We start from the raw sequence: 23,926 nt of genomic DNA, 5'->3' as shown, positions 1-23,926 counted from the left end.
TAAGACAAAAACCTAAACTTACTACTTTTGGTATTCACAGAAGTTAGGATTTTGTCTCAAGTTTGTCTTAAGACAGACTTAAGAAAGACTTAAGACAAAATCCTAACTTAAGTCTGTCTTAAGTCTGTCTTAAGACAAAATCCTAACTTCTGTGAATACCAAAAGTAGTAAGTTTAGGATTTTGTCTTAAGTTAGTTCTGTGAATCGGGCCCAGTGTTTATAACGAAGCACGACTGAGAGCTCTGAAGTTGGAGGCAATGCTGAAAATTGATTAAAATGAAAAATAAAAAATGCACTTACCTCCGCTGGCTTGCCTCCTCCTGTCCTCGTGAGTCCCTCGGCGCTCTGACTGCAGCAGGGGAATTCTCCACTCAAATCCTGACGCTGCCTTCATTTTGCAGAGAGCAGCATGAAAGAGGAGCCAGGATTGGCTGGAGCAGGCTGCCTTGATGCTCCTGGAGGCAATGGGGGCCTGTTTCTGTTCCCCACCTAGCTGTCTAAGACAGGCAGGTTTACACTGCACAAGTCAGGCTGGCCGTCGATAGACAGCCGGACAAAATACCTTGTGCAGTGTAAACAGGTGGAGTGAGCACCACTTACCTGCTGCCAGTCAGCAGCAGAGGCCCTACCCCCAAACAGGGCTCGACTGGTGAAAGAGAAAAATAAAATGGTAATAAATGCATTTTATTACAAATTATTTTCTCTCCTTTGCGGCGGCGGTGGCAGTGGTGGGGGGGGGGGGAGGGGGGTGGTGCGATGCTCCTCTACCCTAATGCTAATGGAGGGGCTGCTGTTGGATAATATACTATCTTCATAGGAATCAGTAACCTTAACTTGGTATTACACCTGACAGGTTAATGGAACAAACTAGTTATGCAGGCTTTGTATTACCCAATTAGAATATGTGTTTTTTATATTCTGCTCTCAATTAGAATCTGTGTTTCATATTCTGCTCTCTTGCCATGCTTGCTAGCCCTATGGAACTTATTAGTTTACTTTTAGGAAAAAACATCTGTTTAGGTGACCACAATAGGATTATGGACATTTTCATTCTGCAAAAAGCAGAATCTGATCAGCTTAAACCAAGATACGTCTGACTCTGTCTATTTTGAAAGTGGCCACTATGAGAAGGAATCACAAAGCACAAGTCTTCTAGGTGTCTGAAAATCACCACACTCTAAACAAGCATTTGCAATGCAATAGGTCTCGCATCTGCCCGAGTTTGAGCTATTGGCATTGTAAATGACAATGCCTTTTATTTATGCATTTTGAAAACCTGCAAGCAGTGCAGAAACAGGCACTTTGTATTTATTGTTGTTGCTTACGAGAAGCAAGGCTGGCAGTAACTGAGCCTCTTTTACTGCTAGCCTTGCTTCTTGTAAGTGTTGTAAGTTCTTTTCTTGTCTTCCTCCTTTCCACCCTGTCTTCCCTCTTTGATCAGCCTGAGGATATTTAGAATGTTGTATGATGTCACAGAATGTGGGGTAACTCATGTTAGTCAGTTGACTCCAGGCTGAGCAGAAGGAAGCTGCTCCTGGTGGGTCCTTCATACTAACTTACTTACTGGTCTACCTACTATATTTGCTACTTACCTTATCAGCACTGTAACTGAACAATCTAATAAACTACATCTTGGAACCACAACCTGGCCTCTTGTCGACCTCATACTACGACAGTAAGCAACAACTATAAGTACAAAGTGCATGTTTACGCATCGCTTGCAGGTTTTTAAAACACATAAATAAAAGGCATTGTCATTTATCATGCTAATAGCTCAAACTTTTGCAAATGCAAGACCTATTGCATTGCAAATGCTTGTTTAAAAATAGCCTCCTACCTACCCCGCCCCCACAATACTAAGTGACAGAAGAACTTTGCACACAGAGGGACAGATGAACAATACACACTGAGGGACAGATGAACCATGCACACTGAGGGACTGATGAACCTTGCACACTGAGGGACAGATGAACCGTGCACACTAAGGAACAGGCCAACCAAGCACACTGAGGGACAGATCAACCATGCACACTGAGGGACAGATGAACTCTGCAAACTGAGGGACAGATGAACCCTTCACACTGAGCGACAGACAAACTAAGCACACTGAGGGACAGATCAACCAAGCACAATGAGGGACAGATCAACCACGCACACTGAGGGACAGACCAACCAAGCACACAGAAGAACAGACCAACCATGCACACTGAGGGACAGATGAACCATGCACACTGAGGGACAGATGAGCTCTGCACACTGAGGGACAGATGAACCATGCACACTGAGGGACAGATGGACCATGCACACTGAGGGATAGATGAACCATGCACACTGAGGGACAGATGAACCGTGCACACTAAGAAACAGACCAACCAAGCACACTGAGGGACAGATTAACCATGCACACTGAGGGACAAATCAACCATGCACACTGAGGGACAGATGAGCTCTGCACACTAAGGGACAGATGAACCATGCACACTGAGGGACTCATGGACCATGCACACTGAGGGACAGATGAACCATGCACACTGAGGGATAGATGAACCATGCACACTGAGGGACAGATGAACCGTGCACACTAAGAAACAGACCAACCAAGCACACTGAGGGAAAGATTAACCATGCACACTGAGGGACAGATCAACCATGCACACTGAGGGACAGATGATCTCTGCACACTGAGGGACATATGTACCATGCACACTACACTGAGGGACAGATGAACCATGCACACTGAGGGACTGATGAACCTTGCACACTGAGGGACTGATGAACCTTGCACACCGAGGGACTGATGAACCTTGCACACTGAGGGACAGATGAACCATGCACACTGAGGGACTGATGAACCTTGCACACCGAGGGACTGATGAACCTTGCACACTGAGGGACAGATGAACCATGCACACTGAGGGATAGACACTACGAGTCACTTTCAACATGCTTTACATCTCTGCAGAGCTCAAGGCCTCTGACTATGAATCAAGAGCAAGGATGTTTGATGTAAACCTCTTAAACATAACTTCAAACCAGACGAAATGTTTTACGCACTTTCCTAGTTGAAACTAATCTAAATAAACCAATAACAATTTGTTGCATTGCCTCGGTTCATTCAAAGTATTCTTTATATGATTTGTCTGAAACGATCACTGAAGTTGTTTTCACTCGAACCCCTAATTATTGTGATTTTATTTCGCGCTGGAAAAGAAACACCCAGACGCAGCACCAAGGAGGCGTTTCGGTGCTAATAATAATGACCCTAAAGTCACCTTTATTATGTAATATTTGCAAAACTGCATGTGCATCAGTTTCATCTAATTTCAAATATAGACACCACAAGGAGGGAAAATGTGAGTTTAGGAGCGCTTCTTCGAAAGTATTAAAAATAGTATAATGTATTGAAAATACTCAGCTGGACCCTACGAACAGGAACACGCTTGCTTTACATCCCCATGAAGTAACAGGCATTGGCTGGGCACAGCTAAAAACATTTTGCATCGAAAAAGTGGAGTCAATGTTCCTGCTTTCAATGCAAGCTTACTGCCCCATATGCAGCAATTCTGGTCCACAGTGCCCCTTTTTCCGACTCTAACACTGGAAGAAAGGCCACGTTCTTGTTTGAACTCATATCGGAAATAATGCATTCAAGAGCAATATTATGCAAATATCCTCATCAGCAGCTTCCGGTTTGAGTGTGTTTGTTTAGCCAAGGCGCTGCGACGGTTGAGTTTGCGGTATTTAACTCATTTAAAAAAAATTAAACAAAAAGCCTGCAGAGCGAGCTGCAACGCTCCTAATGTGTGGCAGACCTGTTACCGTTTTAAACAAGCAGCATTAGTCGGTGTTAGGGGGGAGTGACTACGGCGCCAAGGAAGATGGCCGCAGATCCGGAGAGCTCCGTTACGACGTGAGGTGACGGGGGCTCCTCCAGGCGACTTCTTCCTTCTTGGATTACCGGACCAGTATTGAAGTGTGGCGGAAGGTGCGCAGCACATTTACATGTGCTTTCCAGCCCACAAGAAGCTGTCCTTACTGGTATTTCATAGTTTCATAGTTTCAAGTTCAAGGCTCGTGTTTGAACCGCGGCTGCCATTTTGGTTGCATCTTTCTGCCGTCTTTTGCCGCATTTGTTCTACTGGACTCCCTCACCTTTGACATGCTGGATATTTATTCGTATATGGTTACTGAGCCTCTTATGCTGATTGAATAGCATATTTCTAGTTCTCCTAGTTCTCCTCAGGACGTGTCCGTCATTTTGATTTTGATGTTTTCCTCACTTTGACCTCAGGGTGAAGATGTGCAGCTTGCTGTTTCTACAATGTCCTCTTCTTGCTTCTATATAGCATTTTGTTTTGCTTCCGATTACTATTAACTAGAGGCAAGCGTCATTGTTGAGCCATTTCCTGTCATTTATTCTCCTTTCATTAGCAGTCTTGTGCTGGTTTCTCCTTTTGACGCAGTGCGTTTTTCAGTTGATTTCTTTATACAATGGCAACGTCACGTACCAACCGTTCTGCTGCCCTTCAACAACGCACTGTTTCTCATGTGCCTTTGGAAGATAATAACCCTTTTAGTGTTTTGCAAGAAACGATCGATGATTCACAATCGGATAACGTTACCACTAAGGGTTCAGCTACTCCTGGTTTACGCTCCACAAAACCACTTTCCAAATCTTCCTCTTTGTCTCCGAATGCTATCTCAGGGAAGAGACCTAAAGCTAATCCTCCATGTCCTACAAGCATGTTGAATACTATTTCTATGGAGCTTATATTGGAGGAGATCCGAGACCTTAAACCTTATATGTCAGAGACTAATTCCCGTCTCCAGAGTCTTGAGGATAATTGGTCTCACACACAGCAAAGAGTGGTGGATCTTGAGGGTTCATTGGCTTCAGCTCAAACGGTCATTGTCCAGGTTCCTACTATGCAGAAAGAGATTGCTTCGCTCAAACAGCAAGTTGAAAATTTGGAAAATCGAAATAGACGTAATAACCTACGTATTTATGGCCTTGCTGAAAATCTTGAAGGGTCAAATCCAATTTTGTTTTTTCAATCTTTTCTTCCCACTCTTCTCAATCTTCCAACTACACCTCCTTTGAATATTGAACGTGCTCATCGTCTAGGTCCAGCGTCTCGTCCATCAACTTCCACTTCCTCCATGAAACCTAGAGGTGTCATCCTGTATTTTCTGGAGTATACTGATCTTCTTCGAGTCCTTCATGCAGCCAAACAGAAAGGGAAAATTCGTATAATGGCTCTAATCTTTTCTTTGCTCAAGACTATGCCAAGGCTACTTCAGATCGCCGTAAGAGATTTTTGGACATGAGACCGGTTTTACGGGCCTTGAATGCCCGCTACGGATTATTTCATCCTTGCATCTTTAGGGTCACTTATAATAACAACACAACATCTTATGAAGATCCTGTTCGCTTACAGCAGTTCCTGGATTCCTGTCATGCCGAATCGATGTACATACCACAGCCATGATTATTGTTGGTCTTACTGTCTTTCATGGTGATGCCCCCTGTGGTTGTTTGACCTGCTCCCAATGTTGGCTGTTTCGTAAAGATGTTATGTCATATAGCTGCTGTGTCTTAATTTCATGTTTTGTTTGACATATTTGTTATTTTTCTCTGTTGTATTCCTTTAGTTGCTGGTCTTGTGGTCCCTGAGATTGTTTTTCATTTGTTCCTCCTCAATTGCCTGGTGGCTCCTCCCTTTGCCGCGTCTTCGTGGAGGTCTTCGGTCAGTTGTGCTTCCTTCTTTTATGGTTCCTCCATCCCCAGTACTTGTGCATTTTTACGGTATGTGTTTTGTTCTTATATTGAATTTCTATTTTTGTCTCCTTTTTGCACCCTTTTTCCTATTTTTTCCTTTCCTTTTACTCAGCTCTCTTCTTTTCTTTTCTTCACTTTCTTGTTTCTTAAATCTTTCTCTCCATTTTCATCCATCATTCTCCTCTTTCTTTGATGACATTTTTCCACTTTTCTATACTTCTTACATGACATCTCCATATTTTCTTTCCCTTATGTCTTCTTTTCTTTTCTCTCCTTTTTCTTATATACCTGCATCTTTTCCGGTTATCGCTAGTTGTTGGATTGTTTTGCTGGTTATTATTCATATGTTTCAACTTTTTCTTAGAATTTTAAATGTCAATTAATGTAATTTCATGGAATGTTAAAGGTTTGGGTTCTCCAATTAAGAGACAACGTGTTATTTCCCACTTAGCTCACTTGAAAGGAGATATAGTGTTATTACAAGAAATACATATTAAAGATGTTGAGGTCTCTAAACTACGCCGTAATTGGGTGGGTCAGGTTTTTGCTTCACCGGGGACTGGAAAACGTAATGGTGTTGCTATTCTATGTCATAAACGTTTGAATGTTCAGCTTGTTAAACAAGATAATGACACGGAGGGTAGGTGGGTGGTTGTAGCATTGTTGGTCAACAAAATTCCATTGACTATTTTTAATGTTTATGCTCCTACTGTTCCTGATAAGTTGTTCTGGCCCCACATTCTTTCTTCCGCGATGCATTACACTGATAATTATTTTATTTTGGGTGGGGACTGTAACATGATTATGGACCCTTTCCTTGACCGTAAATCCAACTCCCGATTTTCTCCTTCCCTAACACATGCTAAATTTACTTCGGTTATTTCTCAAAGGTCCCTAGTTGATTCATGGAGGCTGTGCAACCCTACCTTGCAAGAATATACATATTTTTCCCCAGTCCACTCTTCTCAATCCCGTATAGATTATCTTTTCATTTCCAAAGCCCTTACACAACTCATCACTCACTCTGATATTGGTTCCATTTTAATTTCAGATCATGCCCCAGTTTCCCTTCAGCTTGATTTACTTCCTCCCAGTAAAGGTAATAGAAGATGGAGGTTCAATAATTCCTTACTTCTGGATACTTCCTTCTTTGTTGCTTTTTTTAGTTTTGCTTCCCTTTTCTTTGCTGACAATGAATCTCCTCAAACATCCCCTCAATTGGTTTGGGACACTTTTAAGGCTGCTTCTAGAGACTTCATTGTTTCTTATGTCGTCAAAAAGAGACGCTTAGCCATGCAATCTATGTCCTCTCTTACTTCCTGCATCAAACACTTGGAACATGTATATTATTCATCTAAATACCAGTCTGACCTTAATAATCTTATCACTGCCAAACTTCCCTTCAATAAGATATCCACCGAATCTGCCAATTTAATTTTGCCTAAATCCAGTGCAAAATATTATTCCTCACAAAATAAAGCTGGAAATATGTTGGCGAATTACCTTAAGGTTAAAAAAGAACGTATGAAAATTGAGTCGATTGTCTCCTCCTCTAATACCATCCTTCATAAGGATGAGGATATTTTGGTTGAGTTTTCAAATTTTTACCAGACTCTTTATACTCCTGAATCTCCCCCTCTGTCTTCAGCCATTGATCGATATTTATCTTCCATCCCTTCTCCTTCTATCTCTGATGTAGATTTCTCCTCCTTGGACAAGGATATTAGCTCTGCAGATATTTTAGAGGCTATTCGCGTTCTTAAAAAAGGGAAAGCTCCTGGCCCGGATGGCTTTTCCATTGAGTTTTATTCTCACTTTTCTTGTCCCTAAATTATATTAACTTTTTTCTTTCTTTATATCCTCTCAGAAATGGGAAGGCTCTTTTCAAGAGGCGTTGATTTGTCTTCTCCCCAAGGACAATAAGGATCATACCTTATGTAAAAATTATAGACCTATTTCTTGATTATAACATTTTTGTAAAAATTCTAGCTTTACGTTTAGACGAGATTTTACCCCAGCTGATAGGTAAAGAACAATGTGGTTTCATCAAGGGTCGTCATCTCTCAGATAATACTCGGTTATTCTTCAATGTCCTTAGTAAATCACAAACCTCGCCTCACTCCTTGGCTGCTATAGCCTTAGATGCAGAGAAGGCTTTTGATAGGGTTAATTGGCCTTTTCTTTTGTCTTCTCTTAAATGGTTTGGTTTTGGGTCTAAATTTCTCTCTTATGTCTCATTATTGTATTCTTTTCCTAGATCCTTTATTTTTGAATGGTCTTATCTCTCCTTCCTTCCCCTTGTTTCGTGGAGTTCGTCAGGGTTGTCCTCTCTCACCCCTTCTTTTTATTCTTGCTTTAGAACTGTTTCTAACAAAAATTTGGCTTAATACTAATATTTCTGGGTTTTCTCATGGTGAAAAACAAGTAAATTTATCTGCTTATGCTGATGACATACTCCTCTTCATCTCTAACCCTCAAATCTCTGTCCCTGCTTTCCTTTCTGAGATTTCTGATTTTGAGGCTGTGTCAGGTTATAAATTAAATGTCGATAAATGTGAAATTCTTCCCCTTAATACATTTTGTTTTCATGCTGATTTTTTGGTCTCCTCTTTTCATTGGAGTCCTTCCAAAATCAAGTATTTGGGTCTCTGATTTGCTCCTTGAATCAAAGAAACTGTCGCCCTTAATATTAAACATTTACATACCAGTCTCACGAATTCAACGACAAGATGGCACCCTTTGTTTCTATACTGGTGGGGGAGATTAGATTCCATTAAAATGATGTTAGTTCCTATTATTTTATTTTTCCTTTCTAATCTTCCTATTATTATTCCAAAGTCATGTTATAAAACGATTTATTCTATTTTGTCTAGTTTTTTATGGCAAAATAAAAGAGCCAGAATGTCTTTCTCTAAGCTTAGACGTCCCGAGCATCTGGGAGGAGTTAATTTTCCGGATTTTTCATGGTATCATACTTCCTTTTTTCTTTCTCATTCTGTTTCCTTTTTATCTGAATCACTACTCGATGCTGCCTCTTTTTCCCTGTGGGTTGACATTGAATCCTCCTTTTTTCATCTTTTTTCTTTTAAGGAGTTTGTTTTATTACCTCGTGTTCCAAAGCAGATGTCTTTACCTATTCTAAAGAATTCTAGGAAACTTTTCCTTCCAATGTTTCTGAATGGTCATGATGGGCGTACACGATTTTTACAGTCTCCTCTTTGGTATAATCCTCTTATTAAAATCAATAATAGAACTCTATTTTGGAAGGCCTGGTATACTCAAGGCCTTTTTTGGGTTCATCAACTTTTTTCGCACAGTACTTTTATTCCCTTTTCTATCCTTCAAACTCGTTTTTCTCTTCCTTTGTCCTTTCTTTCCAAATACAATTTATTAGTTGCTGCTGTTCAGACCAGTTATGATTCTCTTGCCTCTTCCGCCTCTTGTAATTCTTCCTCTTCTCCTCTTACCTTATCCTTTTTGTCATTCTCCTCTTCTGCCTCACAGATTTATAAAAAATTACATGAGTCTTCTGCTGACAGAGATAAGTCGAAAGTGGAACAGGCGTGGGAATTGGATTTGGAGGTTTCTTTTTCTATCTCTTTGTGGCAAGATATATGGAATAAGATACGGAAGTCTTCTAGAGCAGCCAGTACTACCCAAACATAATTTTTCATTTATAATCGCCTTATGCTCACTCCTGCCAGGTTGAATACGATAAATTCCTCTCTTCCCTCCAAATGTTGGTCCTGCTCGGAATTATGGGCAGACCTCAAACACATGCTCTTCTTTTGTCCACTGGTTCGTGTTTTTTTGGTCTAAAGTTTGGCAACAACTTAATACAATTTTTTCTACTGATTTCCCCTTTTCTTTTACACATATTTTCCTGGGTAGCCTAACACTTCTATTGTTGACATTCTCCTAGCAGTAGCATTTCAACAAATTACCAAAGCATGGAAAGATACGTCGTCCATCTCCTTTCAGGCTTGGTGGTATGGTGTTTGTTTTAATCATAGATTAGATAGAGCATATGTTTATCCTGTTACGATTGCTATCAAACGTGATTTATTGTGGTTACCCATTACTACCTTCTTAGATTCCTCAGCCAAATCCTCCATGCTCCACTCCCCTTGTACTGAAGAAGTACCCAAACCACCATGATATGTTCTTGTTTACTCCTATGCTTCTGTTTCTATGTATGCATTTTTTCCCTATTTTTATACAACTTTTCTCTGGAATATTGCAAGTTTTCTTTTAACATCTTGCATTTTAGATATTGATATTGTTCTTTCTTTGCTGAGTTCCCTTTTTTCTTCTCTCTTCCCCCCTTTTCCCTTCTTTTCTTCCTCTCTCTCTTTCTCGTTTTCCCTTTTCTTATTCATATAGTTTTTACTTGCATTGTTTTTTGGATATCAATATTGTATCTTTTTACCTCATTGCACTCTTATATCCAATAAAGATTTTCTTAAACTTTAGCATTAGTCGGTGTTAGCGAAGCCTGTGCCACATTCAAAGTACGTGTATTATTGCCTGTGATCGCATGAGTGTGGTACAGGCTTTGCTAGCACCGACAATTGCGCCTCGCTGTAAAGTGAAAGCAACACCCATGTACATAAAATATTGCAATGCGGCACTCGCAATTTAGATTTAAACATCCAAAAGTAAAGCGTGGGTGCCCCAATTGCTACAAAAGAAAAGCAATTGAAAAAAAATAGCATTTTACTCCGACTGCTTTACTTTTAAAGCAATTGTGGCACCTGCGCTTTAGCTTTACATGTTTTAACTAAAGCGCGGGTGCCGCCAATAAAAGCAAAATAAAACCATATAGGAAGACGGAAGAGAGGCCCATCACACTCTGTACTTTGTGATGGCTAAGCATGGGCAAATTTTGCGAATCTGGCGTTCGCGAATTTGCGTATTTGCGAACTCGCAATCCGCAAAATCCACGAATTCTCGCGAATTTGCGGACTTTTTTGTTTTTATAGTGTTCGCAAGGGTTTCTGCCTGTTCGCGAGGATTTTGTAACAGTTCGCAATTGCAAACTTACTTGTCGCCACGCAACGGTCGCGACTATGTTGTTTCTACGTCTGGTTCATCATCACAGATTCACAGCACCCTCTGTTTCAACACTGCCACCCTCTGTTTCACCCATGCCACCCTCTGGTACATCAATGCCACCCTCTGGTTCATCATCATCACTGTAGATTATGGGGGGAAAAAGCAAGCACACCTGCCCTGCTTCAACTGACATGAATTAATTTGGGGTTGATTTATTAATGTGTCACTGTTTTAAAATTCCAGTCTGGCACCTGCTTCCTTATCTGCAAATTTATTTTTCCAGGACTTTTGTGGCCTACTTGTAGCTATTCTATGATCCGGCTGTGAGGGCCAGAGCAGGGTCATACAATTGTTGCAACTAGCAACTGAACTCTGGAGGAGCCCCTAGTCAGGACGCACTACAGGGAATGGTTACTAATGATAAATTTGAACTTTTGCACCTGCTGAGTGCTTTCAGTTTAGCAAAACTCGTTTTTCTGCAGAACAGCAAATGTTATGCCCCAAACAAACTTACTTGTGAAAGTTGATTTCTAATCCAAAAGTGATCCAAAGAAAGTCAAAAGGCCTCAAATCCAAAAAATGGCAGGCAAATGTCAACCTGAGGAGTTATTCTGATAAAAATCATCATTTTCAGAAGGTCTATGCTGCTTGCTAGTTGATTTCTTGTGCAGAATTGCAAATTTTCTAATTTTGCGAGTGCGAGATTGTTGCTGCCCGCCGCACCTACATGTTCGCAATTGCGTCGCAAAATTGTATCACCAAGAAAAAAAAAATCTGCTGCGTGCGAATTTGCGGATTTTCGGTAAATTCGCGAGCGTTCGCGGATCGCGAATTTACCGAAAGTCCGCAAAATCCGCGAGCGGAACGGATTTTCCGCCCATGCTTAGTGATGGCCAACTAAAATGTTCCCAGAGTGAAATCACTGGAAAGAGAACTAAACAAACAAAGGAGGGACTTTGTCAGAAATGGACCAATAAGAAGCCAGCATTTCTCAATGCTGCAGCTAACAGCCAATGGCAAAGGATGAGCTTGCCAAAGCCCCAGAGAGAGATACAACAGGTCATCGCTAACACTCAACCTAAAAAGGTTAGTTACTAAGACTGCGGTGTCGGACGGGGGCGTGTAACTTACAAGCAATGCCCCAAACCACAGTGCAGGCATTGGTGACTTTGGTGAAGCGAGGCGGTGTGAAGTGCAGTGCCCGTAGGTCGCGGTGCAAGCAGCAGCTCAGTGGCTGCAGCGGACGTCGTTGTTAGTGAGACCAGGGTGGCGGTGCGAAGTGTGGTGGTGCCCCCTGTGGTGCCTTCAGGTAACGAACCGCCGGAAGTCTCGGTGACAGCATCAGACTGCGGTTTCCCTCTCTGGCCACTGAAACACACGGTCCCAGAGGTGAGACCCAGAAGATGTTGACGTCTTTGATTTCCCTGAGACTTCCAACCTAAGGCAAGCTCTACATAAAGCCCTTGGAGATAGGTAGGTTGCAGAAAGAACAGTCCTGTCTTTTCCTTGCTCAAAACAGAAGCAGCAACTGCAGGCCAACCAAGCAAACTATGCACAAACGTGGTAGTCTCTCCTCACAGCTCTTCCAGCTGTTCTTCCTGGCAGGTTCCTTAGTCCAGCAGTAATCTAAAGTTCTGGGGTGAGGGCTCCAATTTTAATAATAAATTTCTCATTGAAGTTGGCACAACCAAAGTTCCACTGGCATAAATAATCCAGTTTTGCCTGGCTCAGGCCAGGCTCACTCTAGTAGTTAGAGACAACAATGTGGAAGACAGACATAGTCCATTCAGGTGAAACAAACAACTCTTCCCGTTACTTTAAATGTAGCTAGGTCTATTCAGCCTGGCTATAAGTCACCCAGGAAAGGCAGGACATCTCAATCCACCTTCCCAACCCCCTCCTGGTGTCTGTCTAGTGTGAGTGCACAACCCAGCCCTGTCAGTCTAAAGCCCAGACAGCTAATACACAAAACGCACATAGATGGTTAGACAAGAAAATATCCACTTTCTTAAAGTGGTATTTTCACACACACAATATCAAAATCATCTTTACTAAAAGATGTCTTTTTAAATCCTGACTTCCCAAAGCCTAAACTCCATTCCTCTATCTTGTCCCAATGGAAAATTATGATTGTAAGATGTTACAAAGCAACTCCTATGTCAGCATGTGGGACAGATAGCCTTGCAATAGTGAAAAACGAAATACACAGTCTTTCACTGTTGAGACATGTAAAACACACCAGTACATGTCCTATCTTTCACATAAGCTGCACGCTGCTCACAGGGGTACATTGGGCCTACCTTATGGCTGTCGTACATGTAAGAAAAGTGAAGGTTTGGACCTGGCAAGTGGGTGGACTTTCCAGGTTGACATAGCAGTAAAAACTGCACGCAGACACTGCAGTGGCAAGTTTGAGACACCTTCGAAAGGCTGCCTGTGTGGTGGCAAAATGAGTGCTGCAGGCCCACTAGCAGCCTTTTATTTACAGGGCCTGAGCACACACAGTACACTGTACTAGGGACTTTTAATAAATCAAATAAGGCAATCAAGGAAACATCAATCCATATACACAATTTACATGGAGAGCATATGCAGTTTTGTACTGAATAGCAGTGGCAAAGTGCCCAGAGTCCTAAAATCAAAAAAAGCAAAGTCAAAAACAGTAGGCCAAAAAGCAAAAAGCCTGGGGGTAAACCTGCTGAAAAAGCCAAGTCTAACATTAGCCAATAAAGATTGTTGTTTTACTTGAGACCTGGACTTCCGTCTGACCCTGAATCGTAGTGCAGATTCCTGCCTTCCTATCATGCACGGAAGCACTGAGACTCTCCTGAGTTGCTGCAGACAGTTGTTGCTGAAGCTTTAAGATGACTTGTAATAGGGGTGCAAGAGGTTGGCAAATATTTGCATGTCCTCCGACAAACTTGCAGAGGTGGAGAGGGGAGACTGACCTGCGGATTTCATACGTTTTTATGGAATTGGACAATTCCCAGTACATAAGCCTAGTTTTAAAATGTTGCATTGTTAAAGTGAAAACTTCACCATATAAAACGTAATGTGTCCCTGCTGTGAAAAGTTTTTTTTTTAGTTATTCATGAGTAAATCGGTCTTTCTTTTGTTGGTCTTCTGTAAACAGAAGATTCATTTTGTTTAAAAGTTGCAGACTATTTATTTTGTTCGGCAATGGGAGGAGGCTCCTTATCTTTATTGGGAATTAGATGTTGGGAATGGGGGAGGGGCCGCTCAGATGGCTGGACGTGAGTAGATCTATGTAAGTAGATCTATCTACACATTCAGCTATTTTACTGTGTATTTGTTATTTCACTGCCCTCCTGGTCTTCTTAAATGACTTTTCTCAACTAGTGAATCAAAGCAGGCTAAATTTCAATTGTATTTATGTTTACTGCACTTCTGTTTGTTTATCAAGCAAACACAAGTCTAATCCTACTTAAACTGTTTCTGAAAGGTAAAACGTGCTTTTCTTCTGCAAAATTCAATACACGGGTTTATGTTACAAGATTTATATTCTATAGAAATCGAAATAAACCATGAAAGGCTTTTTTGAGGATGCAGGTCAGTTGTTTTGATGTGGGATTACATGCTGGAAAAACAAGCCAGGTAACGCCTAGCAGCTCATACGTAACCTTAATATTTATTCGTAAATCACTGGCCTGTTTGAAAACGAAATACGCGTACCAGTCTCCTTTCTCCGAATGAGATTACCAGTTCTCCTAATATTCAGTATTCCACATATTTCAATGTCTGCGCTTTTACTTGTTGAAAAATATTTTCAGAGGTGAGGTCTGTCGTTTCTGGCACATTTTGCATACTTGCCAACTGTCCCATTTTTGCAGGGACAGTGCACCGGTAAGTTGGAGACTGTCCCGGGTAATACTGTTGCAAAGACTGTTCCTCTTTATTACACACAGGTACACAAAGAATAACTTTCTATCTGCAGCAGCCCTGTGCTGAAAAGTGTCCCTGGATTTCTTTTCAATTGTTGGCAGCTATGATTTGGCATTTAATACATGCATAAGCAATAACTAGGGGCCCGATTCACAGAACTAACTTAAGACAAAATCCTAAACTTACTACTTTTGGTATTCACAGAAGTTAGGATTTTGTCTTAAGTTTGTCTGAAGACAGATTTAAGACGGACTTAAGTTAGGATTTTGTCTTAAGTCTGTCTCAAGACAAATTTAAGACAACATCCTAACTTCTGTGAATACCAAAAGCAGTAAGTTTAGGATTTTGTCTTAAGTTAGTTCTGTGATTCGGGCCCTGTGACTTAATTTTGTGTGCATTTATACTCTCCAATATGGTTCATATTCGTTTCCTCACTCTTGGAGACACCCTTGAGGGTGTGTTATTTACATTGCAGTTTGGTTCTTTGAGTGTAATAGATATCGACCTCCACCCAGTTACACATAGGGTTGTCTATTGCAGTTCAGGGGTGGAACAGAGGCCCCCAATGCTCCCGCAGTGCGACTGGCCCCAGGCTTACCCATACTGGGCTGGCCCCCCTCAATCCCTCCCTACTGATGTGAGTGTGGGGGGCCCCTTCAGCATATCTTGCAAGTTTTATCACGTAACTGTTGCAATTTGTCTCATCTGGAAGTCACTTTTTTTCATTTATTTTTCTTGTCCCTCACATGTCTCAATATTTACTTCACCAGCGAAATGTGGGAGCCCCCGAGTCCTCCTCTTCTCCACTCCCATGGAGTCCCCTCCTTCCGCTCAGCACCCTCATTTACTCTGCTCTCTGTCCAGTTTAATTCTCTCCACCCTCTGATGTTTGTGAATCTGTTCAGTGAATCCTTCTGCAGACCCTCCCTCACCTTCTTCACTTTACACCCATCTGTCTTTCTTTGCTCCTGCCCTCATTTTCTGCATTGTCACTCAAGCTTCCCCTATAAACTAACACCCCTCTTTTATCCCATGTCCTTCAAACCATGCCTCCCGATGCCACCTTCTCCCCTATTCAGCATAATTGTAGCACAAGACTTCAGGTCACCAAGTACTCTTCCTGTCCTCAATGCTGGAGTTTGATTAGCAATCCAAAGCATTCTGGGAAGTGTAGTCCTAGTCCACTTCAGTTGCTCCTTCCCAAAAACTATGAGGTGTAAAAGAATAGGCAGCTGGAGCACTGTATCTTGGTGACATGGAGTCCACTTGCCATTACCAACATGTTCCTCAGCTGCCCAATCCTTGATGGTAGACTGAAGGCAAAGGGCTGCAAGATCCTCAGAGCACCCCTGATTGGTGTTTTAAGTAGGGGAGGAGCTTGCATTTGCATAGTTTAGTATGAGCTTGTTTGTATATGCTTTTACATCACGTGATGGATTGCGCTTAGCTCTGATATTTTTGTGACTTTTTCTACTATACAGTGGAGTGAAATGTAGCCATACCCTTAAAAGCTGTACAAAAACAGAGTAGCGGGGATAGTTAGAATTGAAACATGAAACCAAAATCCAAAGAAGGCAATCTACTTCTAATTCCTGTAAAGTTATAGTACTTTCTTACGCACCAAAGAAACACAATGTTCAAATGGTGTATAAATATTCTCACTTAAATGTTATTGACTGTTGGTTAAATTATTGCTTCGAATTGCTTCTTTTAAAATCAACAGCCCCACGCCCCTAGCAAACTACTTTTTTCAAATGGCATTAGGATTTTATAATAAGATCGAACTGTGTTGCTTGCTTTTTACCTGCTTCAAAAAATGTAAATTGTCTCTGCCATATCTTTGGGTAAGAGATGAAATCTTAATGTGTTTGGAAATTTAATGCTACATTTTTAAAACTACCACATCAGTGTAACTGTGTGTTTCTAAATAACCCATATTCAAAAATCGTATTCATTATATATTAGGAGGTTGCAGTATGGTTGCACTAATTGGTGGTATTATTTGGAGGTTTCAGTATGGTTGCACTAATTAGTGTTATTATCAGGAGGTTGCAGTATGGTTGCACTAATTAGTATTATTCATTTGGAGGTTGCAGTATGGTTGCACTAATTAGTGTTATTATTTGGAGGTTTGGAGGTTGCTGTATGGTTGCACTAATTAGAATTATTCATTTGGAGGTTGCAGTATGGTTGCACTATTTAGTATTATTCACTTGGAGGTATTGTTGCACTATTTAGTATTATTCATTTGGAGGTTGCAGTATGGTTGCACTATTTAGTATTATTCATTTGCGGGTTGCAGTATGGTTGCACTGTTTAGTATTATTCATTTGGAGGTATTGTTGCACTATTTAGTATTCTTCATTTGGAGGTTGCAGTATGGTTGCACTGTTTAGTATTATTCATTTGGAGGTATTGTTGCACTATTTAGTGTTATTCATTTGGAGGTTGCAGTATGGTTGCACTGTTTAGTATTATTCATTTGGAGGTTGCTGTGTGGTTGCACTAATTAGTATTATTCAGGCACATTGCCAGAAGATATATGCTTCCATGGATGAAAAGTAGTTCCCTTTACAACTTCTTTTAAAAAGCCAAGCTACCACTTACACATGGGATTACTAGAGTTAAAATCCTCCTTATTTAAACCGCTATATTTTCACTTGATCAACATTCAAGCTCACCTGAAGCCACTGTCATAATCTTCTTTAGAGGAATGCCTTAGGAGAGGTTATCAAAGTAAGTACATGGAAATGCATTTAAAAAGTGAGTGAAGCTTTACCCTATAAAGTCTGTCACTGATCAATGAGGAATTTAGTTATAAGTGAAAGTACAATAATACGTAGCAGTAGTAAACACATGGTTGTCATTTTGAGCATGGATAAGTAGTCATTCTAGGAAACAACATTCAAAGGTATGACACTGACATACCACACATTTCCTCTACGCAACTTCACACCACACCACACAATTCCTCGCCACACAATTCCACAACACAAAATTCCAACCCATCTCTCCTTCACACTGCCATTACCACCTCTCATCTCACAATCCCACTGCCTCATCTCATCCCTCCCTCACACTCCCTATTTCCTCTCTATCATACAAGCTCACACGTACTAAGCACAGTTTTTTTCCCGTGCCTTTTCAAGGTTTCTGTCCCTCAAATCAGCGATCTCCTCCTCTTCTTTTGGTGTCTTCTGCATACACAGGTCCTCCCTCTTTATGCGTCTGTTGACTGCTCTTCCCTTCATTCTCTCACACTCTTTCTGCTTATCTGTCTCGAGATCATTCACCACTTCCTGCACACACTACCTATCCCTCTCTATCTTACTTTCTATCTATTTCGAGCAGCTCTCACCCCTATCTGTTCACCATGCCACATTACTCCACTACACAAATACACACCATACCACACAATTCAACCCCACACATTCCACAACTAAGATTTCCAGTACAACCTAAATTATACCACTCCACACCACATACATCTACTACACTTCAAACCAAACCACATAGGTAAAAAACATTGGGCCCGATTCACAGAATGAACTTAAGACTCAATCCTAAACTTACTACTATTTTGGTATTCACAGAATGCACATACTACTTTTGGCATTCACAGAAGTTAGGATTTTGTCTTAAGTCTGTCTTAAGTTTGTCTTAAGACAAACTTAAGACAAAATCCTAACTTCTGTAAATACCAAAAGTAGTAAGTTCCTTCTGTGAATGCCAAAAGTAGTAAGTGCATTCTGTGTGTGAATACCAAAATAGTAGTAAGTTTAAGATTGAGATTCATTCTGTGAATCGGGCACTTTGTAATTTACAAAACCAATAGCTCTAACCCTGGCAAATGTGAGACCTATTGCATTTCAAATGATTGTTTTTACTTGCCCTGTTGGCACGGACTTCTGCTTCCACCAGTGATTACAATGGAATACCAGCCACTTGGGTCAGCCAGCATCCGGGATCAGAAAGCAAGTCTAGGTTTCTTGGTATTGCTTTAACCTCATGCGTGCGAGCGCAATTCCGCTCGTACGCTGAGATTTTTTAAATCGCATGTTACGTGACGAGCTGGGCTCGTCATCAGCGTGCGAGGAGGCTACGCCATGACGAGCCCAGCTCGTCATCAGCGTTGAAGGGGTTAAACTGCTGCCCGAGCAGGAGAAGAGGTAGGAGCATTGCAATGAAGAGTTTACAAACTGCCAAGATGTCAACATTTTAGAGAAAGCCAGTAAAATCAGAGCCTGCAGATGTGGAGAAACTGACAGATGAAACATCAAAACCTTTGAAGAATCCAGAGGAAAAATTGCCAACCAAAGAAAAGGCAAAGGGAACAGCTCCCCCAAGGAATAATTTGAGGAAGGCCAGAGCCACTGAGAAGGAAGGTGTGGGCATACAGAAGCATATGTATACTGGAAGTTCAGTTTGAGGGTATGACCAGGTGATTCATTGCACTGACAGACCCGAAAATGTGTGACCAGGAACAGGATGCCACAGGTGGACCCTCAGGAACATAGCACTGTTCATCAAGGTCTAGACTGCCTGTTCAAATACAAGTTTAGTTTGAGCCTGAAGGTTGTAAAAACGTGTATACAAACTTCAAACGTAGATACCTTGTTAAGGACATGCAGCGAGCCCCGTCATCAATATCCTTCGAGGCAATAGTACCTCCTTTAGCATATACATCTTTATTTATTCCCATGCATGAAACGTTTCCTTATGTACATGGAAAAAAATAATAAATAAACTGCTGCCGAGCTGACCCTGACCCTGATGCTCGCTGCCAGTACGGACCTGCTGTCTCTAACTAGCCTGGCTAGTACTGCAGCTTGCGAATGATGACAAGCTCTGACTGAGAGTCCAGCCGGTCAGCGGCTCCACACACCACACCCTAGTTTCAGCGGGGAACGTAATTTGCAGTGTGATTGGTGAACTGTGTCAACATCAGTGCAGCCAATCCAGTCCTTTAGTCTTTGGACTATGCTCTCTGCTTTCTTTTTTCTTTCTTGGCAAGCTCCTCCAAATTATACCGCCAAAGTGACACATTAGTGTATTTCCCTGTGTTCTCTTGTGGGCACCTGAAGGCCCCATCGAGAAGGAAATGTCTTGTCTGCCTAGTCTGCAGTGACACACAAGTTTACTTTGGATTTATCCGACTGCTGCTGCAGGTCGACCCTGCTGCTTTCTTCCAGGCTGCGGTGATTATGACCAACCTGCAGATATCATGAAGAAAAGTCCCTCCTAGGGTGACCAAGGCATCCAGAGCATTGTCGCCACACACCCCAGTTTCATGGTTGGTGTTGGACTTGGCCCTTTTTGGCTAAAGTTCTCTAAACCCTTTACTTTCCCCCTAGACCTTTTTTCTGACATGGTGTTACCAACTTAGATGCGTTGGGCACTTTGCCACTGCTGATCAGTGTCAAAGTGCAAGTGCTCCCTGTGTAAAGTGTAATGGTAATTGGTTGTCCATGATTGGTATGTTTGCCTTAGTAGTAAAGGCCCTAGTAAAGTGCACTATGTGTGCCGGGGCTGGTAATGCAAATGCTACCAGTGAGCCTGCATATTTACAACAAGGGGTGGTGAGGGACAGAGTCTCTGAATTAAACAGAATACTCTCACCCAGTCAAGAGATCAGGGCTAGATCCAACACCGTTTTTTAGCTCACTGCACCATCCCAGTTTCAGAACCTGGCTGTATGCAAATTAGTCTGTTCCTGTCCCAGTGCATGATGGGAACAGGGCAAACCAAACTACAAAAGCCAATTCTTACACTGGGAAGGAAACAAGCTACCGGGGACCGGTTTCTGGCATTTCAGCCTCTTCGGCCCGGCTTGCTTGAATCCTGATGGTGCAATGAGCAAGGGACTCACATCTGAGTATACCCTTCCACGCTTAGGGTGGACAAAAATATTTACAACAAGGGGTGGTGAGGGACAGAGTCTCTGAATTAAACAGAATACTCTCACCCAGTCAAGAGATCAGGGCTAGATCCAACACCGTTTTTTAGCTCACTGCACCATCCCAGTTTCAGAACCTGGCTGTATGCAAATTAGTCTGTTCCTGTCCCAGTGCATGATGGGAACAGGGCAAACCAAACTACAAAAGCCAATTCTTACACTGGGAAGGAAACAAGCTACCGGGGACCGGTTTCTGGCATTTCAGCCTCTTCGGCCCGGCTTGCTTGAATCCTGATGGTGCAATGAGCAAGGGACTCACATCTGAGTATACCCTTCCACGCTTAGGGTGGACAAAAATATTTACAACAAGGGGTGGTGAGGGACAGAGTCTCTGAGTTAAACAGAATACTCTCACCCAGTCAAGAGATCAGGGCTAGATCCAACACCGTTTTTTAGCTCACTGCACCATCCCAGTTTCAGAACCTGGCTGTATGCAAATTAGTCTGTTCCTGTCCCAGTGCATGATGGGAACAGGGCAAACCAAACTACAAAAGCCAATTCTTACACTGGGAAGGAAACAAGCTACCGGGGACCGGTTTCTGGCATTTCAGCCTCTTCGGCCCGGCTTGCTTGAATCCTGATGGTGCAATGAGCAAGGGACTCACATCTGAGTATACCCTTCCACGCTTAGGGTGGACAAAAATATTTACAACAAGGGGTGGTGAGGGACAGAGTCTCTGAATTAAACAGAATACTCTCACCCAGTCAAGAGATCAGGGCTAGATCCAACACCGTTTTTTAGCTCACTGCACCATCCCAGTTTCAGAACCTGGCTGTATGCAAATTAGTCTGTTCCTGTCCCAGTGCATGATGGGAACAGGGCAAACCAAACTACAAAAGCCAATTCTTACACTGGGAAGGAAACAAGCTACCGGGGACCGGTTTCTGGCATTTCAGCCTCTTCGGCCCGGCTTGCTTGAATCCTGATGGTGCAATGAGCAAGGGACTCACATCTGAGTATACCCTTCCACGCTTAGGGTGGACAAAAATATTTACAACAAGGGGTGGTGAGGGACAGAGTCTCTGAATTAAACAGAATACTCTCACCCAGTCAAGAGATCAGGGCTAGATCCAACACCGTTTTTTAGCTCACTGCACCATCCCAGTTTCAGAACCTGGCTGTATGCAAATTAGTCTGTTCCTGTCCCAGTGCATGATGGGAACAGGGCAAACCAAACTACAAAAGCCAATTCTTACACTGGGAAGGAAACAAGCTACCGGGGACCGGTTTCTGGCATTTCAGCCTCTTCGGCCCGGCTTGCTTGAATCCTGATGGTGCAATGAGCAAGGGACTCACATCTGAGTATACCCTTCCACGCTTAGGGTGGACAAAAATATTTACAACAAGGGGTGGTGAGGGACAGAGTCTCTGAATTAAACAGAATACTCTCACCCAGTCAAGAGATCAGGGCTAGATCCAACACCGTTTTTTAGCTCACTGCACCATCCCAGTTTCAGAACCTGGCTGTATGCAAATTAGTCTGTTCCTGTCCCAGTGCATGATGGGAACAGGGCAAACCAAACTACAAAAGCCAATTCTTACACTGGGAAGGAAACAAGCTACCGGGGACCGGTTTCTGGCATTTCAGCCTCTTCGGCCCGGCTTGCTTGAATCCTGATGGTGCAATGAGCAAGGGACTCACATCTGAGTATACCCTTCCACGCTTAGGGTGGACAAAAATATTTACAACAAGGGGTGGTGAGGGACAGAGTCTCTGAATTAAACAGAATACTCTCACCCAGTCAAGAGATCAGGGCTAGATCCAACACCGTTTTTTAGCTCACTGCACCATCCCAGTTTCAGAACCTGGCTGTATGCAAATTAGTCTGTTCCTGTCCCAGTGCATGATGGGAACAGGGCAAACCAAACTACAAAAGCCAATTCTTACACTGGGAAGGAAACAAGCTACCGGGGACCGGTTTCTGGCATTTCAGCCTCTTCGGCCCGGCTTGCTTGAATCCTGATGGTGCAATGAGCAAGGGACTCACATCTGAGTATACCCTTCCACGCTTAGGGTGGACAAAAATATTTACAACAAGGGGTGGTGAGGGACAGAGTCTCTGAATTAAACAGAATACTCTCACCCAGTCAAGAGATCAGGGCTAGATCCAACACCGTTTTTTAGCTCACTGCACCATCCCAGTTTCAGAACCTGGCTGTATGCAAATTAGTCTGTTCCTGTCCCAGTGCATGATGGGAACAGGGCAAACCAAACTACAAAAGCCAATTCTTACACTGGGAAGGAAACAAGCTACCGGGGACCGGTTTCTGGCATTTCAGCCTCTTCGGCCCGGCTTGCTTGAATCCTGATGGTGCAATGAGCAAGGGACTCACATCTGAGTATACCCTTCCACGCTTAGGGTGGACAAAAATATTTACAACAAGGGGTGGTGAGGGACAGAGTCTCTGAATTAAACAGAATACTCTCACCCAGTCAAGAGATCAGGGCTAGATCCAACACCGTTTTTTAGCTCACTGCACCATCCCAGTTTCAGAACCTGGCTGTATGCAAATTAGTCTGTTCCTGTCCCAGTGCATGATGGGAACAGGGCAAACCAAACTACAAAAGCCAATTCTTACACTGGGAAGGAAACAAGCTACCGGGGACCGGTTTCTGGCATTTCAGCCTCTTCGGCCCGGCTTGCTTGAATCCTGGTGGTGCAATGAGCAAGGGACTCACATCTGAGTATACCCTTCCACGCTTAGGGTGGACAAAAATATTTACAACAAGGGGTGGTGAGGGACAGAGTCTCTGAATTAAACAGAATACTCTCACCCAGTCAAGAGATCAGGGCTAGATCCAACACCGTTTTTTAGCTCACTGCACCATCCCAGTTTCAGAACCTGGCTGTATGCAAATTAGTCTGTTCCTGTCCCAGTGCATGATGGGAACAGGGCAAACCAAACTACAAAAGCCAATTCTTACACTGGGAAGGAAACAAGCTACCGGGGACCGGTTTCTGGCATTTCAGCCTCTTCGGCCCGGCTTGCTTGAATCCTGGTCAGCGGCTCCACACACCACACCCTAGTTTCAGCGGGGAACGTAATTTGCAGTGTGATTGGTGAACTGTGTCAACATCAGTGCAGCCAATCCAGTCCTTTAGTCTTTGGACTATGCTCTCTGCTTTCTTTTTTCTTTCTTGGCAAGCTCCTCCAAATTATACCGCCAAAGTGACACATTAGTGTATTTCCCTGTGTTCTCTTGTGGGCACCTGAAGGCCCCATCGAGAAG

General features: G+C 42.6%; 1 protein-coding gene across 1 annotated transcript in view; it reads right to left on the bottom strand.

Moving 5' to 3' along the window:
- The window catches only part of LOC147734919 (membrane-spanning 4-domains subfamily A member 4A-like), a 112,233-nt gene that overhangs the window by 5,613 nt on the left and 82,694 nt on the right, over positions 1-23,926 (bottom strand). The gene's annotated exons all lie outside the window — the stretch shown is intronic.

The sequence above is a fragment of the Lissotriton vulgaris genome, chromosome 1_2 (assembly GCF_964263255.1).
Source record: "Lissotriton vulgaris chromosome 1_2, aLisVul1.2, whole genome shotgun sequence".
Taxonomy (NCBI): Eukaryota; Metazoa; Chordata; class Amphibia; order Caudata; family Salamandridae; genus Lissotriton; species Lissotriton vulgaris.
The sequence above is the reverse complement of the archived record's forward strand: the minus strand, read 5'-3'. Positions and strand labels throughout refer to the sequence as shown.